We start from the raw sequence: 23476 nt of genomic DNA, 5'->3' as shown, positions 1-23476 counted from the left end.
TCTAAAGTAAATATCTCCTAAACGATGCATGTTTAAGAGATATTCACACTATCTATAGGTACGTCTTTTTTTGCAGAGTGCCCCACAGCAAGTAGCTTGCTATGGGGGCACCGAGCTGAGTCACAGCTCCCTGTGTCCATTCAGACATGGAGCTGCAGCTTGACCCTGCCCCCTCTCTCTCCTGATTGGCTGACTGACTTTGATTGACAGCAGTGGGAGCCAATGAGGAGGGAGAGTCTGGGACGGCAGAGACATTCATGGGCATCGCTGGACAGAGAACTCCGGTAAGTATTAGGGGGTCTGGGGGGTGGGGGCTGCTGCACACATAAGGCTTTTCATCTTAATGCATAGAATGCATTAAGATTAAAAACCTTCTACCTTATACAACTCCTTTAAAGCACTATTAAAAATATATTTTTTTAAGATTAAAATAACAAGCATGTAATACTTACATGCTCTGTGCAATGGTATTGCACAAAGTGGCTTGGACCCCCTCTTTTCGGGTCCTCTGCTGGCACTGTCTACTCCTCCTTTTCAGTGTCTGCCCCCATAGCAAGTGCTTGCTATGGGGGCAGACTCCGTGAGCCCACTCCCCAGCCAGGTTGTGTGTCTATAGACACACACAGCCCAACTTGGCAACCTACTCTTTGCACCCTCCTCATTGGATTTGATTGACAGCAGCAGGAGCCAATGGCTCCCGCTGCTGCCTCCATGTCCAGTGAGGAGAGAGAGAGGGGAGAGTGCTGGATTGAGAGTGGGCTGAGATAAGTATTTGGGGGGGCTGGAAGGAAACAACATTTAAAAGGGTTTATTAACCTAAATGCAGAAAATGTATTAGTGTAAAAAAAAAAAAAAAAACCTTTAGCCTGTAGAACCTCCTTTAATGGTGGACAGTGCAGTCTGGGGTTGGTCTGTTAGCCTGGAGGACGAATAGGAGAGTGCCATACTAGGCTATGAGGTTGTGTTTTCTAATGATGCGCACTGCACAGGGAGACACAATTCTAGCCCCTGCATAAAAGGAACACTGCAAGAGAAAGGAGTCACAGTGAAATAGGAAACTAGCTTACTGAAACAGAGGAAAGGATTAAGGGCTCTTTTACACATGCTTGTCCGTTTCCACGGACTTCGCTTGCTCAGCAGGGATCGATCCGTCGCTGTGCAGAGACAGACCTGTCAGAGCTCCGCTCTCCTCTATGGGGGATCAGATGAAAATGGATCCGCCTGTCCGTTTTCATCCGATCTCCCAGACAGATTGAAAATAGGGTTTCTGTCCGTCTGGATTGATCGGATGTCAGCGGACATGTCACCGCTGACATCCATCGCTCCATAGAGGTGCATCCGTTCAGGTCCGCCTGGAAAACTGACAGGCAGACTTAAACGGTCCGCATGTGTGAGGGTACCCTAAAAGATAAAGAAGCTGCCTACTCAGCAATTAAATCAGCTGCAGAAAATGCTTAAAAAGAACTAAGGATATAATAACACTTTAAACCCTTTCATAATCAGCGGTAATTGAAACCTAGATGCTCACAGTTCTCAGAACAGTTGTTGACTGTTCCTCCTCTCCCCTAAAACAGATCACTAGGAAGATCACAAAACTGATCGGAGTGCCCTGAGAATAGGAAGCATCTTCCATCTACAGGGTAGTTAGTATAGGCGTTAGAAGAGGGTGGGAGCAGTTTAGAGCTTAGATAGTTCTTGCCCAGACTTCCACTTTAATATTATTAATTAGGATTTTTATATAACTAACAGTTTTAGCAGGAATTTACAAAATAAAAGGTGACAGTACAGTTACAATACAATACAAGAAAAGAGGGTTAGGAGAATCCTTCTAATAGGAGTTTATAATCCTGTTCCAAAGGAGAACCAATGGAGAACAGTACATTGAAGTGGAACTAAATCTATCATTTAAAAAAAAGCAAGTGGGCAGCTCTTTATTGCAGATGAGACATGCTATGGTCTCTTCTACAATAAAACACACTTACCTTGCAGTCTTCTATTGTATGTGCACTGAGCTATACATGCACAGGGATCACATTGTCCCCCAATCGGCCAACTCCTTCCTCCTGGTTACCAGCAACCTCCTCTCACATGTCACATGTAGAAACAACAGAGGCTTGCAATAGTGGGATATTGTTTTTTTAAAGCATTTATTACAGCTTAAACTCCACAAGAATTACACTCACATTTCATGATAAAAAACACGCCTTAAAATACTCATGTGTGACGGGATGATAATGTCACCTGAAGCCAGATCAGCAGCCCCGGTCAGCGGCGTTCAGCCCGTCCTAAGCCTGTGCTCCACAGCACTTCCTGGTTCCTTACACGTCAGGCGCTCAAGCTCAAGCTCCTCCTACCGGTTTCGTCACTTTCTCGTGACTTCCTTTGGGATTTGTGAATACATGTTTTAAAAAAACAATATCACACTATTGCAAGCATCTGTTGATTCTACATGTGACATGTGAGAGGAGGGTGCTGGTAACCAGGAGGAAGGAGTTGTCCTTTTGAGCCAAATAGCTATCACAGGAAGGAGGAATTACAGGAGAATCTCTTAAGCTGTTAACATTTACTACAGGCTTTTATACAAAGCCCTTAAGGTAAGGGTACATCTGGTGGAGGGTACACTAGGACTAGGACACTAGGTCATGAGGTGCCGGGGGGGGGCAGGGTCACCTGTTTATGTCACCAGGTGGCCCCTGCCCTCAGCTATATAAGAGCTGTCACCAAGAAGAAGCCTCACTCAGCGGGAGCCTTCCATGGAGGCAGAGCTGTTGAGTTTTTTTTCTTTTTTTCGGCTCGTCAGCAGCATGATAGAAGATGAATGGACATCATGGGACATTTTTATTTTTTATTAAAGGACTTGTCCCAAGCTGTGTTTTGTCGTTTTTAACATTTTAACACTTTTTTTGTGAAATGGTAGGGGTACTTGTACCCCATTACCATTTCACACAGAGGGGGAGGCCGGGATCTGGGGGTCCCCTTGTTAAAGGGGGCTTCCATATTCCAATAAGCCCCCCACCTGCAGACCCCCACAAACACCGGAGAACATGGGGACGAGGTACTTTGGGGGGCTACTCCAAAGCACCCTCCCCATATTGAAGGCATGTGGCCTGATATGGTTCAGGAGGGGGGGCGCTCTCTCATCTCCCCCTCTTTTCCTGTGGCCTTTCAGGTTGCGTGCTCGGATAAGGGTCTGGTATGGATTTTGGAGAGGACCCCTACGCCATTTTTTAAAAAATTTTGCCGCAGGGTTCCCCTTAAAATCCATACCAGACCTGAAGGGTCTGGTATGGATTTTGGGGGGGACTTCTATGCCGTTTTTTTTTTTAAATTTATCGCAGGGTTCTCCTTAATTTCCATACCAGACCTGAAGGGCCTGGTATGGATTTTGGGGGGACCCCCATGCAATTTTTAAAAAAATTTTTGGCTCAGGGTTCTCATTAATATTCATACCAGCCCCAAAGGACCTGGTAATGGACTGGAGATGACCCATACCATTTTTTTCAATGAGTTTTATCTGTATTGCCGAGACCCGACAATTCATTACAGCCGCGATCAGTTTTAAATGACTTTTTTCCTTTAGAAATTTCATTTTGCTGTGGTAATGTTCTAAATACGGGAAAACTGCACCTCTTTACAGGCATACTATAGACACCCCCGCAGACACGATATTTAAAGGAATATTTAATTTTTATTGTTTCACTTTAAGCATTAATAAAATCACTGCTCCCAAAAAAAGTCTGTTTTTAAAACTTTTTTTTGCATTGATACATGTCCCCTGGGACAGGACCCGGGTCCCCAGACACTTTATATGACAATAACTTGCATATAAGCCTTTAAAATGAGCACTTTTGATTTTTCATGTTAGTGTCCCATAGACTTTAACGGTGTTCCACGGCTTTTGAATTTGCCACGAACACTGCATATTGTTCGGTGTTCGTCCGAACAACCGAAGTTTGGCCCAAACTTATGCTCGGGCCGAACCGTTCGCCCATCCCTAATATATTCTTTATAGTTATTTCATCTATTTATTTATTGTTTGGTCTTAGCACCACACATTTGTTATATAATTTTGTATTGTCACATATAGGGAAGTATGGGGAGTGCTGGCAGCTGTCTATTTTATTTTATTTTTTATTTTTCACATTAATTGTCATCATATTTATTAATTTTAGCAGCTCACAAGGTTTCCATCTATTAACAAAGCAAAGAGAATATTGGCATGCATTAAAAAGGGGATTAACTCCAGGGATAAAGCGTTAATTCTCCCACTCTACAAGACTCTGGTCCGGCCGCACCTGGAGTATGCTATGCAGTTCTGGGCACGAGTCCTCAGGAAGGATGTACTGGAAATGGAGCCAGTACAAAGAAGGGCAACAAAGTTAATAAAGGGTCTGGAGGATATTAGTTATGAATAAAGGTTGCGAGCACTGAACTTATTCTCTCAGGAGAAGAGACGCTTGAGAGGGGATATGATTTCAATTTACAAATACCATACTGGTGACCCCACAATAGGGATAACATTTTTTTGCGGAAGGGAGTTTAATAAGAAACGTGGCCACTCACTAAAATTAGGAGAAAAGATGCTTAACTTAATATACAATGTAATATTGACCTATAATCACACACACAGGTTGGACTTGATGTCTTTTTTCAACCTCACCTACTATGTAACTATGTAAGGTTTTTGAAGGGGAGATCGCTCCTAATGACACATCCAGCATTGAGCAGATAGTGAACTCTATGTAATGGATGTAATGCTAGTCTATCAGAAGTTCATGTTTCTCAATGGGACATACAATGGGATGTTTTGTTGCTGAGAACTGTGAAAAGTTATCCACAAGTTTATGTAGACTGAACATCAACAGGCGTGTGCAGAAGCTTATCTCGCATATAAGCAAGCAATGCGGAAAATAGGATTATTAAGCAGAAAGTACAACAATAAAAAGGACTGGACCAGACCAGCTGTTCTTTGTTTATTCTTTTTTTTTCAGCTGGTACGTAAATTCCACGCTTTGTAGAACGTGTTGCCTAATGCAGCAAAGGGATAGCAAACTTGGAAGAAGTTAAAAATAGATAAAACAGCACATCTTAGTGAAGAATAGCTGAAAAGCACATCTGTTTTCTGCTTTAGCTGTGTATTGTCTAAACTCCTCTTGAGCATACGGATAATTAGTACAACATGGACCCACATACTGCAAATGATACCTTTTCATTATGCATGCCCTCTATAACAAATAACCCTTTAGTATTTGTTTGTCCTACAGGATGGTGGACAGAAAGCTCAAGCAGAGTAGTGTCTCTTCTAGCTGCATTATTTCAAGTCTAGCCACAGTGACACTTCACTGATTTTTATGTTCTTTCTCACACACCAGAAATAAAGTAGGTATAGAGAAGACTGTCAATAACAACACCAAAGTTAGGCCTCAAGTAAAAGAGAGGTGAAAACATAGACGGAGGGGCAGTGTGACAGGAGTTAAAGAGGTTTGAGTCCAGGATGAGTTTTTCCTTGAGCTTAAAAGAAATTAAGTGGCCAAGGACTTACCAGATTGGTGATCAGGTTGTGAGCAGGTGCGGCTTCAGGGGGTGGTCAGCAAGAGGGTAGGGTAGGTGCTCAATCAAAAGGGAGCTGTGTTGGTGAAAACGTCCCATCTTCCCTCTCTCCCTTTATTCGCTACTTTTGGTTTGTTGGCTCATTGCTCATTGTTTTTATGGGGCACAAATATACATTGTAAGGACATGTCTGAGGTATGGCTCCCAGTATTTGGCATGGTTGTATCTGCAGTTTGATGTTTGAGTCGGTGGTTTTGCGGTTGGAGGCTTACCTTTAAGTGATGCAGGTACTTTATTAATTGGATGCCTACTAGGACCTTGGGGCTCCATTTATATTAGAATTATGATTAACATGTGGTTAACATGTTCATGTGTTATTTTCACCGTTACTAAAGGGCTGCTATGGCCATTAAACTCCAAGATGGTGTCATGTGTAGTTACTTGAAAGTGGCTAAGGGGTGAAGTGATGGTCAAGCAGAGTGGAGATAAGCCATCTTTATTAGCCTAGTCATGAGCTGAGGACTAAATAGTAATATCTGGAACAACAAGGCATACGCTGTAATTACTATTACATTTGTTGTTTTTCTTTAAATAATTCTTTTATTTACCCAAAAGTTCCATAGTACAACATAGGCTAGAGTAAGGTATAAAAGGGTATAAAGATAACCAAATATCAGTTTTGGTGATTAGACATCAAAGTCTGCGTAGCAATAATGAGCATAACAAAAATATTACAAATGTCAAATTGGTTATCAGCAGACAAGACACAGATATTCCTGTGGGAGGCGACGGATAGCGCCTCCAGCATACGCATACAAACATGGAAGTATGAAGGCAACCAGACAAAGTGAGTAAAGGTAAAAAATATTGGGGTCACTCAAAGGGCCCCAAGGGCCAAAAAATGCCAAAGGAGAGTGAATCACCAATAGGCAAAGTATACTGGCAAGGTAACAGCATAGAGCTGCAAATAATGGGTCTTATAACTGAAAAGGGGAAATAGAGGGAGAAGAGGGAGTGGCAAATAAGAGGGAAGGGAAAAAGAAAGGATAAACAGCCCCTGAAAGAGGGAAAGAAAGGGGGAAGCTCAGAAATTAATTTGATGCCAGGTGCCTAAACAGCACTTAAAAAAAGACTCAAAGAAATATGGAGAATCCTGAAAAGCGAAGTCGCTCGCCTGGGGCCATGGTCTTGCGAGTCCCAGGGGTTCAACCAGGTTAGGAGACCTCGGTGTAAACAAAGTGTTGCCACAGCTTCCAGCTGTTCCAAAAGGTCTCCTTCAGGTTGTATAAGGTGACTGTGAGGTCCTCCATGCCCTTGAATCCTCTATTAAGTTTTGAAGGGTAGGCACCAGGTTTGATTCTTTATGCCTAACGTACATGAATAGTGGGAGGTTAAAAATATGCTGGGCATATAGTTACAGGTGTTTTCCCACAATCACAGAAGTTTAGGTTGCTATAGAAGTGAAGGACTGTACGTGGTCATATCCATGTAGTCACCAATGAACAAAAGCATCAGAGTTTACCCATGCATGTGTATTTGATGCATTTCTCAGGTCGTACACTCATGAACAGGTAAATCTTAATGCACAGAAGCATCGGCATTTACAAAAGAATGGCCCCATACAGTTGTTCACTTCTATGGGTGTAATGAAATGCCCAGAATCTTATACTCCCAGCATATTTTCACAGTGTCACTATCCATGTGCATGAGGCCTTAGATGGTGAAGGCTTTGTATAGATCTGGCCTGACCTGGCTATCAAGGGATCAATTCCATGGAGACTGGTAAGCAGTCAATGGTGAAGTCTCCCCAGCATCAGGATAAACCCATGTGACACGAGTCATACTGTGTGCCCATGTAAGTCTTAGAAATATCAGTTTAAAAGTATCCTTGGAAATAATGTTCAGATGCCAGAATCCATAATATAAATTTGGACTTGTGTTCTTACAACGCCAGTGTTACAGATCCTCAGGGTGGCCAATCACAATATACAAAATTCAAACCTATATAAAACCCATGCTTCCTGCCTTATCATTTAAAACACTTCCAGTCCTTCTATTAAATCAGTTTTACTATCCCTTTCTGTCACCGAGCTCTATAGTTTTATTCATTTGAGAATATGAATTATAATTATTTCATATAAAAAAGAATGACTTTTTTGTTTGCTGTGTCATCACTTCTATTGTTTATGTTTTAATCTGTTATTACCTGATCATATCTGAAAGCTATTAATCATTCTAATGGCAGGTTTGTGATGGAAGAGCAGAATTAGCTTTCAATCCCAACCACAGAAATGCGGCAATGAGATAAAACAGAGAGGTTTCTCTCCTGTGCACGGGCCCAGGTTGTCTTTTATATATTTTTATGTCTACTAGCAAGGTTTGTTTTGGAAGAACAGGGTTATTTTTGCTGATGCCAAATAAGGCGATGTCTAAGAAGTTAGGAATTGTTCTGTCCAGATATGGGCACGTTTATAGCATGGATAGATTAAACCAGGGGCAGAATGTAAAGAATAATTGAAGCTTGATAATAAAAAAGTGATGTGGATTCTGAAAATTTCGATGGCTTATTCTTACTTTTGGCCTCCCACAACACAAGAATAAATTACAGAAGGTGTTGGAGTTTCTAAAAACTAGACTCTATAAAGTCCTAGCATGTTCTGTTCTGTACATGCAATCAGCACCCTAGTGAAGAGAGCCTGATCAAGTGATTTATATATATATATATATATATATATATATATATATATATATATATATATACAGTATATCAAGGTTATCATAGTCGAGGATGCTTGTTTACTGGGGACAAACCCCTCAAAATGGGGACTGTCCCCAGGAATCCTGGACAAATAGAAAAAATAATATATATAGTTTTTTTTTCTACTCTCTGTTCCTCTCTCCTTCCTTTCTCTTTCTTAATTATCCTTTGTACTTCCTCTTGCTCTCCTTATTCATGTAAACATATCTATCATCTATCTATCTATCTATCTATCTATCTATCTATCTATCTATCTATCTATCTATCTATCTATCTATCTATCTATCTATCTATCTATCTATCTATCTATCTCTCTATCTATCTATCTATCTATCTATCTATCTATCTATCTATCTATCTATCTATCTATCTATCTATCTATCTATCTATCTATCTTATGAACTATCTCTATATTTATTAAAGTATTCTTATATATCTTTCTATCTGTCTTTCTAAACTGTTATCTCTCTATTGATCTGTCTTTAAATATAGATAAATATAAATCTGATCACGCAATATTTCTCCTGAAATTCTATCTGCTTTTTGGAGTTCAAAGAACGCAAAAGTCATAAATCCTTCAAAAACTTTTAATGTTTTAGAAATCAAGGTTACAAGGAGAGCTCTTGAAAATAAGTGCAGCAATGTTTATTGATCTCTGAAAGGTCTCTGATGCGTTTGACCACAATTCAGCTGTAAATCGCCTTTCCGCCATGGAGCAGAGTCAGCGAGCGATGGGCTGTGCAGCTATCTATCCAAGGAAGGGGCGCGTATGATGCAAGGGAATATTTCATTCCTGGTGTCATCGGTATTGACCAAACTATCTGCTTCAGGCTGTACAGGCTGTAATTAATTGATGCAAAAAACTGTTTTAAGCCCACTTATGACTTGAATATGAAACATTTATCAGGCAATGGATGTCACCTTGTCTTTAGTGGGACAGAAGTAGGAGATAACTTTTAGATCGATTTATAAGACAGTGAGTGTGACTTTCACCAAACAGATGTAGAATCAATCACTGTCATTTAAAGCACATGGACCTGCATGATTTTCCACCAGGGAATGTTTGGGGAAAGTCAAATTCTCTCTGGTGTTGACTTACTAAAGGCAAATAGGTTGTTTACTTTGCAAGGGAGGTTGCACTTTGCAAGGAAAATTCCCCCAGAGCTTGGTGAATGAGGTGACTTTCAATATCCAATCAGGCTGTTTTCTTTGTGCAATTGAGTATTCTAAACTTCACCACAGCTCTGGGGAAACTTCCTTTGCAAAGTAAACAGCCTATTCATCTTTAACACTTTTAAAGCGGGAGTCCGGCGACCAATCTTTTTTTTTTTTTTTTTAGGTCATTGAGACACTTTGCTAACCCCAAAATAATACTCACAGTTTGGGTGTAATATTTCCGCCTCTTTCTGTTTTCGTACTGAAGAAAAACTTAAAAAATGTGATGCTGGCTGTTTCCATCTTGCTTGTGGGCATGTGAAGCCCACAAGCATTGATTTCCTGGATGCGGTGAATGCTGTTCATTCACAGCTTGTTCACGTGCATCATCATTGTTTCCGCACTGAATCTTGGGAAGCCTGACACTAAGCTCCCAGGAGACAGTGCGGCGCCGGGGAAAGGCAATAAACACGCCTACTCCCATGGGAGGAGAGACAGGAAGTGCCACAATAAAGTACAATATAAAGGTAATTACAGCGATAAAAAAAATTTTCGTGCGGCATTTGAACATCTATGCAATTAACTGAAGGGGGTAAGATTAAGTTAAAAATTTGAGTGGAACCCCACTTTAAATCAACCCCTGTGTATTTAGACCCCCCAAAAAATATAATACATTGCAATTTACCAGATTCTAGATTTTGTGACAGCATTAGTTTTCTTCTTTTCCAAGGAAGTTTTCCTTTATTTTCACCTGGTTATTCCGAAAATAGCACACTTCCTAAGGTACAATGAAGCTCCTCCATACATGCAGTTCAGGAAATAAGCATTGTTGCGTGGGCTGCTTTCCTTATTTGGATTACAGACCCCTCCTCTCCTCATTTGCATTACATGGAGAGATGTTGCTTTGTATAATCACACTTAAAGTGGACCCAAAACTCAAAGTACCGCTCATCCTCCTAACTCATTACCCCCCCAGGTACCCATTCTTACTTCCTCCTTCCCCTAGTTCTTGCCCAGACAAGAATGACATCTCTTTGGGCATCTGCATCGTCGCTTACTTGCAGGTTCGGGTAAACACTGATGCAGAAGACAAGGCCCCATATAGCTTTTCACTTATATTGTTGGCTGTACGTGCCATGTGTTGCTTTCCAGGCTCCAAAAAGAGCCTCAGCGCCCAGGACCTGCTAAGTGGAAGTTGAGCCAGTGACCCTTCCAGGATCCTTTACCTTTGCTTCCATCCTCTCCTGATGCCGGATGCATACAGAGTGTTGATGTATTATTGGTTTCTTAAAACTGGTTTTCCACAGGAGGAGGTTCCGCCTGGTAATATGTTTTGCTCAAGCATAACCTGTTTGGAGAGTGAAATGTGATTGAAAACTTCACCCTAGATGCTTTATTACCTGTGGACAGATGTTGCAGATGGACCCTCCCAAGGCACACAAGTAGACAACATGTGCTTTAATACACCAGTGTCACCCCATTATTAATTTTTACGTTTTATGAGGGACTATCATTTGATGTAGAACTCTTTTGAAAGTTTAACAGCATTGTATCTGCCACAGTGTTTAATTTGTGGTGCACTGGCTAGACTAACAATAGTGTTTTCTCCTATCCTATCTCCTTTCCTATCTCTGCTGTCTGCATGAGTCACTTCTGATCATTTATCCTGACAAGCAATCCTGGCAAACAGTCCTTCAACCCCCCCATTACAGAGCAGGTGATTGACAGCCTCAGCTGTGCATGTGGGTGTGTCCTTTCCCTCCACTCAGGTTTCAAATTACACTCAGATCTCTATGATGTTCAGTGTGTGGCATCAGATCCCAGGCCCCTGCCTTCTGAAGCTCGGAAATGCTGTGTAAATTATGCACTTTGAACTCATGTAGAGAAGAGAGGGCTGCAGATACTAAGGTACAACTTATGTAGGAGGATTTGCTTAATCTCTGTGTATCATCTGAGGCCAGTCACTTCACTGTGTATATGTAAGGATTTACAACCACTAAGATCCCATAAAGGTATATCTAGGATCTAATCTAGGATGGAAAAGGACTTGGGGGTCCTAGTAGATGATAGGCTCAGCAATGTCATGCAATGCCAAACTGCTGCTAACAAACCAAACAAAATATTGTCATGCATTAAAAAGGGGATCAACTCCAGAGATAAAACGATAAGTCTCCCGCTCTACAAGACTCTGGTCGGGTCGCACCTAGAGTATGCTGTCCAGTTCTGGGCACAAGTCCTCAGGAAGGACGTACTGGAAATGGAGCGAGTGCAAAGAAGGGCAACAAAGCTATTAAAGGGTCTGGAGGATATTAGTTATGAGGAAAGGTTGCGGGCACTGAACTTATTCTCTCTGGATAGAGGGAAGGGATATGATTTCAATTTACAAATACCATACTGGTGACCCCACAATAGGGATAAAGCTTTTTCGCGGAATGGAATTTAACAAGACACGTGGCCACTCATTAAAATGAGAGGAAAAGAGGTTTAACCTTAAACTATGTAGAGGGTTCTTTACTGTAAGAGCGGCAAGGATGTGGAATTCCCTTCCACAGGCGGTAGTCTCAGCGGTGAACATTGATAGTTTCAAAAAACTATTAAATAAGCACCTGAATGACCACAACATACAGGAATATTCAATGTAATACTGACATATAATCACACACATAGGTTGGACTTGATGGACTTTTTTCAACCTCACCTACTCTGTAACTATGTATATGATTTTTTTCTGCCACTGAACACATCAACGTCCCTAAAACCACAACTAGGAGAACGCTGTAAGCCCTCAATGAACTTTTCATTTTTGCTTTGGTTTTCCAAGCTATGGGTACCATCTTTTGTACTCCTTTTTCCCCTTGATGATGCCAACATTGCAATCCCTCATATGGCCAGGAAGTATAAAGCCCTAAACCTCACCAGACACATTACAATCTGATTGTACAACGTCCTTTAGATTTATCAAAGCTACATAATACAATATAATATGAGGGCCTATCTAAACCATTTAATATGTATCCAATCAGGCAGCCTTTGCCCTACATAGTTGTTAAATCTAAAGGAGATTGTACCATTTGTATTGTGTAATCAGTTTCACATAAGGCTGGAAGCAATTCTCAAAATATAATCCTCTGCCCAAAGAGTTGACAGTCTACGTCACTGCACTGCTCACGGCTTCCCATTGCAGCATCTTATAGATTCCAGGAATAGAAGCATGTGGGCCACAGAGGAGCATCATAAGTATTAAAAGATGGAAGACACAGCACAGAGTTAAAATACATTACTTATATAGGTAACATGTACAGACAGAACATATATCTACATTATGTTGAATAGCTACAACTCCACTTTAATACCACACATTTTAATGATAATGATTCAATGCTTGTATACTTTTTTTTTAATTATATCATATCGTTTTGTATCATCAGATTGCGAATTTGGCTTAAATATTGGGGGTTATTTACGAAAGGCAACTCCACTTTGCACTACAAGTGCACTTTGAAGTGCAGTCACTTTAAATCTGAGGGGAAGATCTGAAATGAGGGGAAGCTCTGCTGATTTTATCATCCAATCATGTGCAAGCTAAAATGCTGTTTTGTATTTTCTTTGGATGTCCCCCTCGGATCTATAGCGACTGCACTTCTAAGTGCACTTTCAGTGCAAAGTGGATTTGCCTTTCGTAAATAACCCCCATTATTTTCTTTATGTAACACTTTTATAATCTAAAAGCAAAGCCAGTCAGTATGTGGACTATATATATTTAAGGCTGACTCTCAAGATGAAGGTTTTCAGTCTCAGACTGTGTTGGAAATGATACTAACTCTTATACAGGCATACCCCACTTTTAAGTACACAATGGGGTTTATTTACTAAAGCTGTGTAGTGCCCACCTGTTTAGGTGAGTGCTATAATAGAGAGTTAGGTGTAGAATTAGGCCAAAATAGCCAGTGTTTTACCCTGCGGTGTAAGCTGGTGGGTTTAATTGGCATGGGAGGTTTACTAGAGTAGAGGAGGGTGTGGCCCCTTGCACTTTGAGCAGTTTCCTCTGTTTTTCCATGTTTTGACCTGGAGGATGGGAGGAATACAAGTTAGAGTGACAGGTAGTTTTTGGAAGACCCCTCTGGACTAATCATTAATTTGTTTGGGCAGAGGCGGGACTTCTATAAAAGGTTTGGTCACATGCTTCCTGGGGTTCTTGGTGCATGGGAGTTTGAGAGATCCAGGAGGAAGGATGTAGTTCGGGTACAGCTTTGGTCCTCTCCCCTGCAGGGGGGAGAGGGAAGCATGCTATGGAGAAGAGACTGCAGGAGATTCTTTGTGGGACAGTCGCTATACTGACACAAAAAGGAGACTGGGAGAGGACTTTTCTATGTGCTTCATGGATGGTCACTCGGCAACACATGAGTGTAACCCAGGGGAACAGTGCTTCTAAAGACCTTATAGGGATTAGTGTGCGGGTTAAGGAGAACAGGGCTGGGCCTTAGAGAACTAATACCCTGGAGGAATCCAAAAGTCATATCCTGGACTTTATTCAGAGTATCGTTCATGGAGTTAAACCAGAAGTACTGTGCAGTCAGGAAGTGGTGGCTAACAGGAGGAAGGAAAGATGCATTACATTATGAGAATTCATGCCAGATAGAAGCTTTACTAACGAAAGTTTCGTTTATTCTGGATTCAAAGTTGTATTTCTCATCATTCAAAACCACTGGAAGTTATTCAGAGTGACTTTCCGGTGCAATGCAGCATTTAACATGGAACCGCAATAAAGATGTACATAGTTCAACTGTTTATTGACTGTCTGCGTGTCATGTCTTTTGAGGGAAAGGGGGTAATGGAAGGCACTTCAGGGAAGAATGAACTTGTAGCCGCTCCTACGGGAGTAGGGCGCTTCAGCTGGAAAGTGCAAAATCAGGCTCACTTCTGCAAAAAACCAATGAGCTTCCAGGTTTTATTACAAAAGCTTAATTGAACAATCTGGGGTTAGAAGCTCATTGGTTTCTATGCAGAAGTGAGCCTGATTTTGCACTTTCCAGCTTTAGTAAATAAACCCCATTGGGTACTTAAAAGTGGGGTATGTCTGTACATAATGTTATTTTATTTGTCAGTCAAGCCCTTTTCATCAACAATTAGTAATTCACTTTGAGTTGTGGGAAGGAAGTATGTAGATTGTAACAATTAATGTTGCTAGAAAAAAAAGCCCAGCATCCATTGTAAATCCATCCATGTGCTGATGTGTCGTGTGTGAAAGATGACATGGGCTCACAAGAAGTGGGTTAAGTGACCCATGAGGGGCAAAGCAATAGGATCACTTGGATTCCGACCTTGCTTCTGCATTTATTTCCATTGCACCCCTGCTGCTCTGTTTGTCCCTGGGAAGAAAGCGAAATCTGCATGCTTGGTTAATGACCCCGACTGGAGCTTGCACTTCTCCCAGGGGCAATCAAAGTGAAAGGGAAGCTAAGGGAAGGGAAGTATTTAGAAGTATCAACTCATTTTTTAAATCAATATTTTAACCCCCGAGGGACAAAGCTTATGTAGCACTTGGTCCTATTCCAGTCTGTCCTGTAGTTGCTGAGCAGCATGGTCAGACAGCTTGCACCCTCTCCTTCCACTGCTGTCAGATCACTCTTCTAGCAAGCAGATGAATGCTTAATGGGGTAAGATTGATAGCGCTCCTCTCTGGCAGCAGGCATACGGTGGAGGTGAGCGCTACTATTCAGTACACCAGGTCAACTCCATTCACAAAACAAGCTAATGCTCAGCAGTACTGCAGTGCAGTGTATGTTTACTAGCCCTTACAGTAAACATACACAGTAAGAATATTAGAAATGGGGCAGTGACTACAGTGGTGGGGCTTTAGTTCCCCCATAGGAATGTCTATAAATTGGGCTTCAGTCTGGGGTGGAGCTACAGTACAATCAGAAGGGGCTAAGGATCAGAATGGGAGCAAGTGCTACGTGCACCTGGTCTCCCGGGGGATTTAATAAAGATGAAAATAGTGATACATCAAGTTGTGTGGGTGCTGGTTTAAAAGTGAACTTGTTTTTCTAGGAGTCTCTTTGTAACATTGAGGGCTCATGCACACAGGCTGTTAAAATAACGTTATGAAAATGCCAGTATCTTTGCAGTGATTTTTTTAAACTTTTTTCAGCTTTTTTCAGCGTTTTTGCAATAGCGTTTTTTAGCGTTTTTCCGCGTTAGCTTTTTTTAGCGTTTTTTTTTTTTTTCAATTTTTTTTTTTTTTTTTCAATGGATCAAAAACGCTAAAAAACTTTGGTGAATGGCGTTTTTGAGCGTTTTTGAGCGTTTTTCAGCGTTAGAGCGTTTTTACAGCTGAAAAACGTCTCTCAGAACCCACTGGTCCTGGGTTTTTTTTACAGCTTAAAAACGCCTATTCCACTTGCAGCTCAAAAACGCCTAGGTGGGCATGAAGCCATAGACTAACATAGACAGGCCTTTTTAAGCTGCAAAAAAAGCTCAAAAAAGCAGCTGTAAAAACGTCCGTGTGCATGAGGACTTAGAAGACTGAAAGTGTCTTTCTTTGTGCTGTTAGCAGTAAGCTCAGTGCAACAAATTTTGTGGCTAGTCAGAAAAAGAAAGTAGCAAATGGTTTTTCGTAGTAGCCCATCGAGAGAAATACTTGAAATACTTTAATGAAGGCTGATAGATAGCACTCGTCTCTGGCAGCAGGCATGCACTGAAGACAAGTGCTACTATTCAGAACACCAGGGGACAGGGTCAGCTCCATCAAAACAAGCTAACGCTCACCAGTGCTGCAGTGCAGTGCATGTTTACTAGCCCCTGTAGTAAACATACACAGTAAGAATATTAGAAAGGGGGCATTGACTACAGTGCTGGGCTTTAGTTTTCCCATGGGAATGTCCATAAATTGGGCTTCAGTCTGGGGTGGAGCTACAGCACAAGCAGAAGGTAAAATGTGTTTTTAAGGCACAAGGAGGTAAGGATCAGAATGAGAGCAAGTGCTACATGCACCTTGTCTACTGGGGGATTTAATAAAGATTAAAAAAAGGAAGTGATACATCAAGTTGTGTGGGTGCTGGTTTAAAAGGGTACTAGTTTTTCTAGGAGACTCTTTGCAACATGTAGAAGACTGAAACTGTATTTTTTTGTGCTGTATGCATTAAGCTTAGTGCAACAAATTTGTGGCTAGTCAAAAAAAGAAAATAGCAAATAGATTTTCATAGTAGCCCATGGAGAAAAGTACTTGAAATTCTTTAATGAGGGCTGATAGATAGCACTCATCTCTGGCAGCAGGCATGTTCTGGAGACAATCGCTGCTATTCAGAACACCAGGAGGCAGGGGCAGCTCCATTCACAAATCAAGCTAAAGATCAGCTTTGCTGCAGTGTAGTGCATGTTTGCTAGCCCCTGTACTAAACATGCACAGTAAGAATATTAGAAAAGGGGTGGTGACCATAGTGTTGGGCTTTAGTTCCTCATAGTAATGTCCATAAATTGGGCCTCAGTCTGGGGTGGAGCTACAGCACAAATATTAAAAAACATGAAGTGATACTTCAAGTTGTGTGTGCTGACTTAAAAGTGAACTAGTTTTTTCTAGGAGACTCTTTGTAACTAGTAGAAGACTGAAACTAACTTTTTTTTTTTTTTTGCTGTATGCAGTAAGCTCAGAATTACAAATGTCAGAAAAAATAAAATAGCAAATGTTTTTTTAAAGTAGCCCATGGAAAATAGCCAAACCGTCAATGCTTCAGGCAAGCATACATGTACTGTACGCTCTTGTATCAGGCCTGCACATGAAATGTACCCAATAAAAACTACGTTCCATCAGAAAACGAGCCGGGATCAAACACACTCGCACATATATCCACATGTGGGTAACATCGACAAGCTTTTCAATTACTTACTTTCAATAAAATCTGTCATGCAATCTTTTTTTAACTTCAACGGTCTTAAAAAAAAAAAAAATCTGCAAACTGTCATAACAAGGAGCCGGCGGTCTGCTGCGTCTATTTACTGTGTTTACAGGAGCAGATCAAAGGGGGAGTCAGGGGAAAGAAGGAAATAGGAAATCTCAAACATGTTCACAGCTGTCATTAGATGAGAACCGACGACTTCTCTAGATATGGTGTCAGTAGTTTGCTCAAAACCTCATTACATTACTGCAGGGAGTCAGGTTAAAGTGGAACACCGGCCAAAATTTTCATTTGGTCTTAGCAGTGAGTGGGTAACCTTCAGATGACATTTGGATAACATTTCATTTGACAAAGCATTGTGTATTATAAGCAATTGGCATGTTTGTATTCTTCTTCATGGAAGTTTTACATCAGTTGCAGTAGCTCAGTGCAGCAGATTTTCTGCAGACTCTTTGCAGGCACTGCTTGTCTACATGCACTGCACTACCGACGACGACGAACCATGCCAGCACTCTTGCCAGTCTCTTGCCTAGGCAGTGTGTCTCAACACAACTGCTTGTATTTCTCCACCAGGGGCACATGTGACAAGGTAGCAACAAAGGAGCACAACTGTGAGACGGTTGTCACCTTATGCCAGGAAGTGCCTGAACAGGGACTTTCATGGCAGGATCACTATGTGTATTTTTAGTAAAATCTGCAAATGTTTAAAGAATGAAAAAACTTTTGAAATTACAATTACATTTGAAAGCTTTTAAAGCGGGGTTCCACCCAAATTTTGAACAATATCTGTATGTATTCTCTTCCTTGCCTAGATGCTGACATGCCATTTAAAAAAATTTAAATCGCCGTAATTACCTTTTATTTTTCTATTCTTCTTTGCACTTCCTGGTTCTCCTCCCATGGGAGTAGGCGTGTTTCTAGCCTCTCCCAGACTCCTGGGAGCTAGTCTCAGGCTTCCCAGGATGCCACTGAGCATGTGCGGGAACGAGCGGTGAATGCTGGGAGCACAGCATTCACCGCATCCAGGAAATAAATGCTTGTGGGCTTCAAATGCCCACAATGAAGATGGAAACCACCTGCAGTGAATAATATAAGTTATTCTTTCCGACGAAATCTGACACAGGCGGACATATTACACACAATATGTGAGTATGTAATGCTGAGAAGAAAAGTTTATGAATGAACTAAAAAAAAAAACGATAGATAGGTGGACCCCCGCTTTAAGAAATTTTAGTGACATTTAGGGCTCATGCACATGGGGCATTTTTCAGCCTCTAAAAGCACCTACTGCTATGTAATACTATGAGGTTTATTTACTAAAGGCCAATAGACTGTGCACTTTGCAAAGTGCAGTTGTACTCTGCAAATGCAGTTGCTCCAGGGCTTAGTAAATGAGGTAAAGCTTAACTTTGCAAAGAATACCCAATCACGTGTAAGGAAAATAAAAAAACAGCATTTTTGCTTGCACATGATTGGATGATGGAAGTCAGCAAAGCTTCTGCTCATTTACAAAGCTTTGGATCAGGGGTAGGCAACCTGGGGCTTTCCAGCTGTTGTGGAACTACATTTCCCATGAGCCATTGCAAGGCTGGCAGTTACAATTACTCCCATAGGCATGATGGGACTTGCAGTTCTGCAGCAGCTGGAGGGCCCCAGGTTGCCTACCCCTGCTTTGGAGCAACTGCTCTTGCAGAGTGCACAGTCTATTTACCTTTAATAAATCAAGCCCTACCTGTCCATGTACACGTAAGCATTTATAGGTGTATTAGAAGAGGAGCGTTAAAAAACACATTAGGAGAGAAGCTTTTGTGCAGAAAAAACGTTAAATACGTGTAAACGCGCCTAAATGCTAGACATGTTTAGCACTTGAGCATTTATTCATTCCAGTGGTCAAAATAAATTTATATTCTGACCAATAAAATCCATAAACTCTTGACATCCCTAAATGCACTTCTTTCTGCACGTTTTTTTAACTGCTTAAGGTCCACTATATAGCAGTTTTACTGCTACAGGGCGGCACCTCTGCTCCGGATCACATGTATATATGTGACCTGGCTCTTCTGGGTAGCGGTAGGAGCTGAGCGGCAGGTACCGTGGACTCAATGTCTGTCGGCACCTGCCAATCCTTAGGTACAGAGCCGGAACAGCAGTCTGCCTATGTAAACAAGGCAGATCACCGTTCTGTCAGTAGGGAAGGCATGGATCCTGTGTTCCTGCAAAACAGTGACAAGGATCCATGTTTTTCCCTAGTGAAAGCTCTTCCCATAGTACACAGAAACACTGGCTAGGCACACAGTTAACCCTTTGATCGCCCCTGCTGTAAATCCCTTCCCAGCCAGTGTCATTAGTACAGTAACAGTGCATATTTTTTAGCATCGATCACTGTATTAGCTTCACTGGTCCCCAAAAAGTGTCACTTAGTGTCAGAAAGTCCCCCACAATATCTCAGTCCTGCTATAAGTCGCTGGTCGCCGCTATTACTAGTAAAAAAAATAAATAAACAAAATTAAAAAAAATAAAAATATCCCATCGCTTGTAGATGCTATAACTTTTGTCCAAACCAATCAATATACGCTTATTGGGTATTTTTTTACCAAAAATATGTAGAGGATGGGCGGAGACAAGACCAGTCACCCTGCACAAGAAGAGTGACCAGTCTTTATTACAGGAAGCTCCTGCACAGAGGTGAAGTTTTATGCTCCATTACTGTGCAGATCTGGAATAAGTATTAAAAGTACACCAAGATTCAAGTAAGGATACACTTGAATCATACGTTTAGACTATGTTCAGCTTTAACAAGGGTGCTGAGACACATCCTCCGTGCTGAGTCATTTTTATCATTGAACAGAAAGTGACATCTGATTGGCGGATACAGGTCACTGCACTGTACACATTCTTCTTGCTATTTGTGCCACGTTTATGGTCTCCTTTTTTGCAATACTTTCAACCCCCCCCCCCCACAATCCACCCAAAACAAATGGCTTTTAAAATGCCTTTGCAAACAATCAGATCACCCATAAACAAAAAATGACTTACCTTGGCACCTCCAGGTGGCAGAGGTGCCATCATCATGCCTTACTACTTACTTCCTGGGCTATCTGAGCACTCAAAATCCCATGAGAATGCACTTTTGCACGTGAGAATGCACTTTTGCAATGGATTAGAGTGTATCTTCATGGGGTTTCAAGCCTCCAGCTCTACGGGAAAGCACTATGACATCACTTGTGTCTCCTGGAAGCATGGCAGGCCAGGGCTAAGGTATGGGGTTTTTTTCTATTGGTGATCTATTTGTGTACAAATGACTTTCTAAATCAATTTATGTTGGGTGGGAGGACCTGAAAAAAGCAGATCTTCTGTTTGGAATGGAATGTCCGCTTTAAAATAAATGTCTGTCTGGCCTGAAGTGACAGGTCCTCTTCCTGACAATTAATAGGCAGCTGACTGATAAAATCCCATATCTTTTTTCATAGAACCCTCCAGATCAATCTAAATGAAAATTGAGATTTTCCTGTACAGGGCTGGGGGCCTGAATGCAATAACGCAGACAACGCGTGCCCACAAGGTCATTCTTTGGTTACAGTTTTGAAATCTCTTCCACTTTTTATATATCAATTCATATTTACCTGTTTCTCAGTGTGAGTTTACAATAAACCCATTTCTGGAACATAAATTCTGCGTTATTTCTATGTAAATTGGGATGTGGTACCAGATGTTACTTTATTATTATTATTATTATTATTTCTTTTTTATATTTCCCTTTCAAGGGCCCCCAGCATACAAACGCTCACTGTCAGTGTTCCGTTCCTCATTCTGTAGGCCGAATCTGAGGTGAACATAATATATTTCTAATACCGACTGTGCCAGTCTCTTTTTTTTTCTTCTTTATTGCTATCATGTACGGCTTCCATTTTAGCGGAAGACTTTTCATTCAGAAAAGGCTGGAGATATTTACATATAGAGTGTCGGCCCTTTTAATGTATTCCTCATTCTATGAGCTACAATTCACAATACAGATTGTATTTTTTAGTGGAGATTTCATACACATATATTTTAATAGCTTAGCCGGTACTGAAAAGACAAACGCTGCGTACAGTATTTCAGTCTGTGGCTGTCAGATAATGTACACCAGGCCCAAAGTGTCAGAAGACAACAGTACGGATTTGCATTTTATTGTCAGAGTTAAGGGTAAACTCTCGTTAAAGCTTACATTGTGCACTTTAGGAAAACCAATTTGAAGTAGGTTTATATAAGAATCTGATTTTTTTGTATATAATGATTAGAATTGTTGAGTTTTATGTCTAAAATGATCATATTGTATATTCTTGCTTTGTTAGCTTTAGTTACTTATACTTGTATAGGATTGACACATGAGTTTCAGGGGTAAAAGGGCTGACAATTGCTGCCATGTCAGTTGCTTGAATTCATACCATCTGAGACTACATAACAATAACATGTCAAATAAAAGAGCCCTGTAGTTAAAGGAGAACTTCATTCCCCTTGATAGTGGCTCCACACCCTCCCACCACATTCAATAGTCTGCTGCATGCACGAATGCACCAAAAGACTCTGTCTGGACTCTGTCTGGTTATCAGGACCAGGCAGGGTCCTGCTGTGTATCTGACCACATGCCAAGCTGTCCTGGACCTCGTCACAATCTCCACCTCCTCCAATGAGAAAATACTTTACATTCATTGATTCATTAAGCAGCAGGTCAGCCACTCGTCACGGGACCTAGAAGCAAGTGGAGACCACTGGAGTAGTGGTGCCTACTACAGTGATTTCCAGATTCCAGGGGGATCTCAAAGGTATGGCACATACATACTTACATTGGCCCAAGCTTGAATAATGTAAAACTTGCCATAGCTGGAATTCAGCTTTAACCAGTTCCTGTCCAGGCTATAGCCCAAAGACGGCTACAACGCAGGCTTAGTTTGCCGGGAGGGCCTACATGGATGTCCTCCCGTGATCATGCTACCCGCGCACCCCCTGCGGCGCACTCTGTGATCACTGAGTCCTTTGGACTCAGCTGATCACAGATCGGGGTAAAGGGCCAATCACAGGGGCCCTTTTCTATGTGATCAGCTATGTTTAATGACAGCTGATCACAGAAGTAAACACAAGCCGGTTATCGGCTTTTCTTTCCTCATGCTGGCAGTGTGAGGAGAGAAAAAGAGAGCCGATAACCGGCTTGTGTTAAAGGGACATCAGGGCACCGATTATCAGTGTCCCAACAGTGGCCACCAGTGTTGCCAATCAGTGCCCACCAGCATAGCTCCCAACTGTTTCTGATTTTGAGGAACTGTCCCTGATTTGGAACAATGACCCTCTGTCCCTCTTTCCTCCTCATTTGTCCCTCATTTTGGTCTGATCGATATAGTTGTATATAAAATGCACTTTTTATCTTTCAAAAAATGTTTTCCAGTGCTAAACCTTCCATCCGATTTCTAAATTGCTGCATTTGTAACTTTTAAAAATATAAAGGAATAGTAGTGGTAAAAAAAAAGCCCTTGTAGATTTAATTAACCTTTTTTTTGGTTAATTCTCCTTTAAGGGGGTGTGATGGGGGCGTGTCCTATGCCTACATACATTTGCTAGTAGGTGTCCCTCATTCCCATCTCAAAATGTTGGGAGGTATGCCACCAGTGCCACCAATCAATGCTCATTAGTGCTGCCAATTAGTGCCCATCAGTGCTGCCACTCAGTGCTTCCACATCAGTGTCACCTATCAGTGATGCCCATCATTGCCGTCTACAAGTGCCCATCAGTACCACCAATCTGTGTCCATTAGTGCTGCTTATCAGTGCCGCCTCATCAGTGCCCATCAGTGACACCTATCAAATTAGCTGTTTGCAAAATGTTAAACAAACTATGAAAAAAAATGTGTTTTCAAAATTTTCGTCTTTTTTCGTTTGTTTAGCAAAAAATAAAAAACCCAGTGGTAAACAAATACCACCAAAAAAAAGCTCTATTTGTGTGAAAAAAATGCAAAAAAATTAATTTGGGTACAGCGTTGCATGACCGCGCAATTGTCATTCAAAATGTGACAGCACTGAAAGCTGAAAATTGGCCTGGGCAGGAAGGAGGTAAAAGTGCCCAGTAAGCAAGCTGTTACGTTTTT

The 23476-nt window shown here is 41.4% G+C and overlaps 1 protein-coding gene across 1 annotated transcript in view; it reads left to right on the top strand.

Annotated features, from left to right (window-relative positions):
- Window positions 1-23476, top strand: part of KLHL29 (kelch like family member 29) — a 1311461-nt gene that overhangs the window by 325004 nt on the left and 962981 nt on the right. The gene's annotated exons all lie outside the window — the stretch shown is intronic.

Source organism: Aquarana catesbeiana, linkage group LG04 (assembly GCF_042186555.1).
Source record: "Aquarana catesbeiana isolate 2022-GZ linkage group LG04, ASM4218655v1, whole genome shotgun sequence".
Classification (NCBI taxonomy): domain Eukaryota; kingdom Metazoa; phylum Chordata; class Amphibia; order Anura; family Ranidae; genus Aquarana; species Aquarana catesbeiana.
Note: the sequence above shows the minus strand (reverse complement) of the source record. Positions and strands in the feature narration are given on the sequence as shown.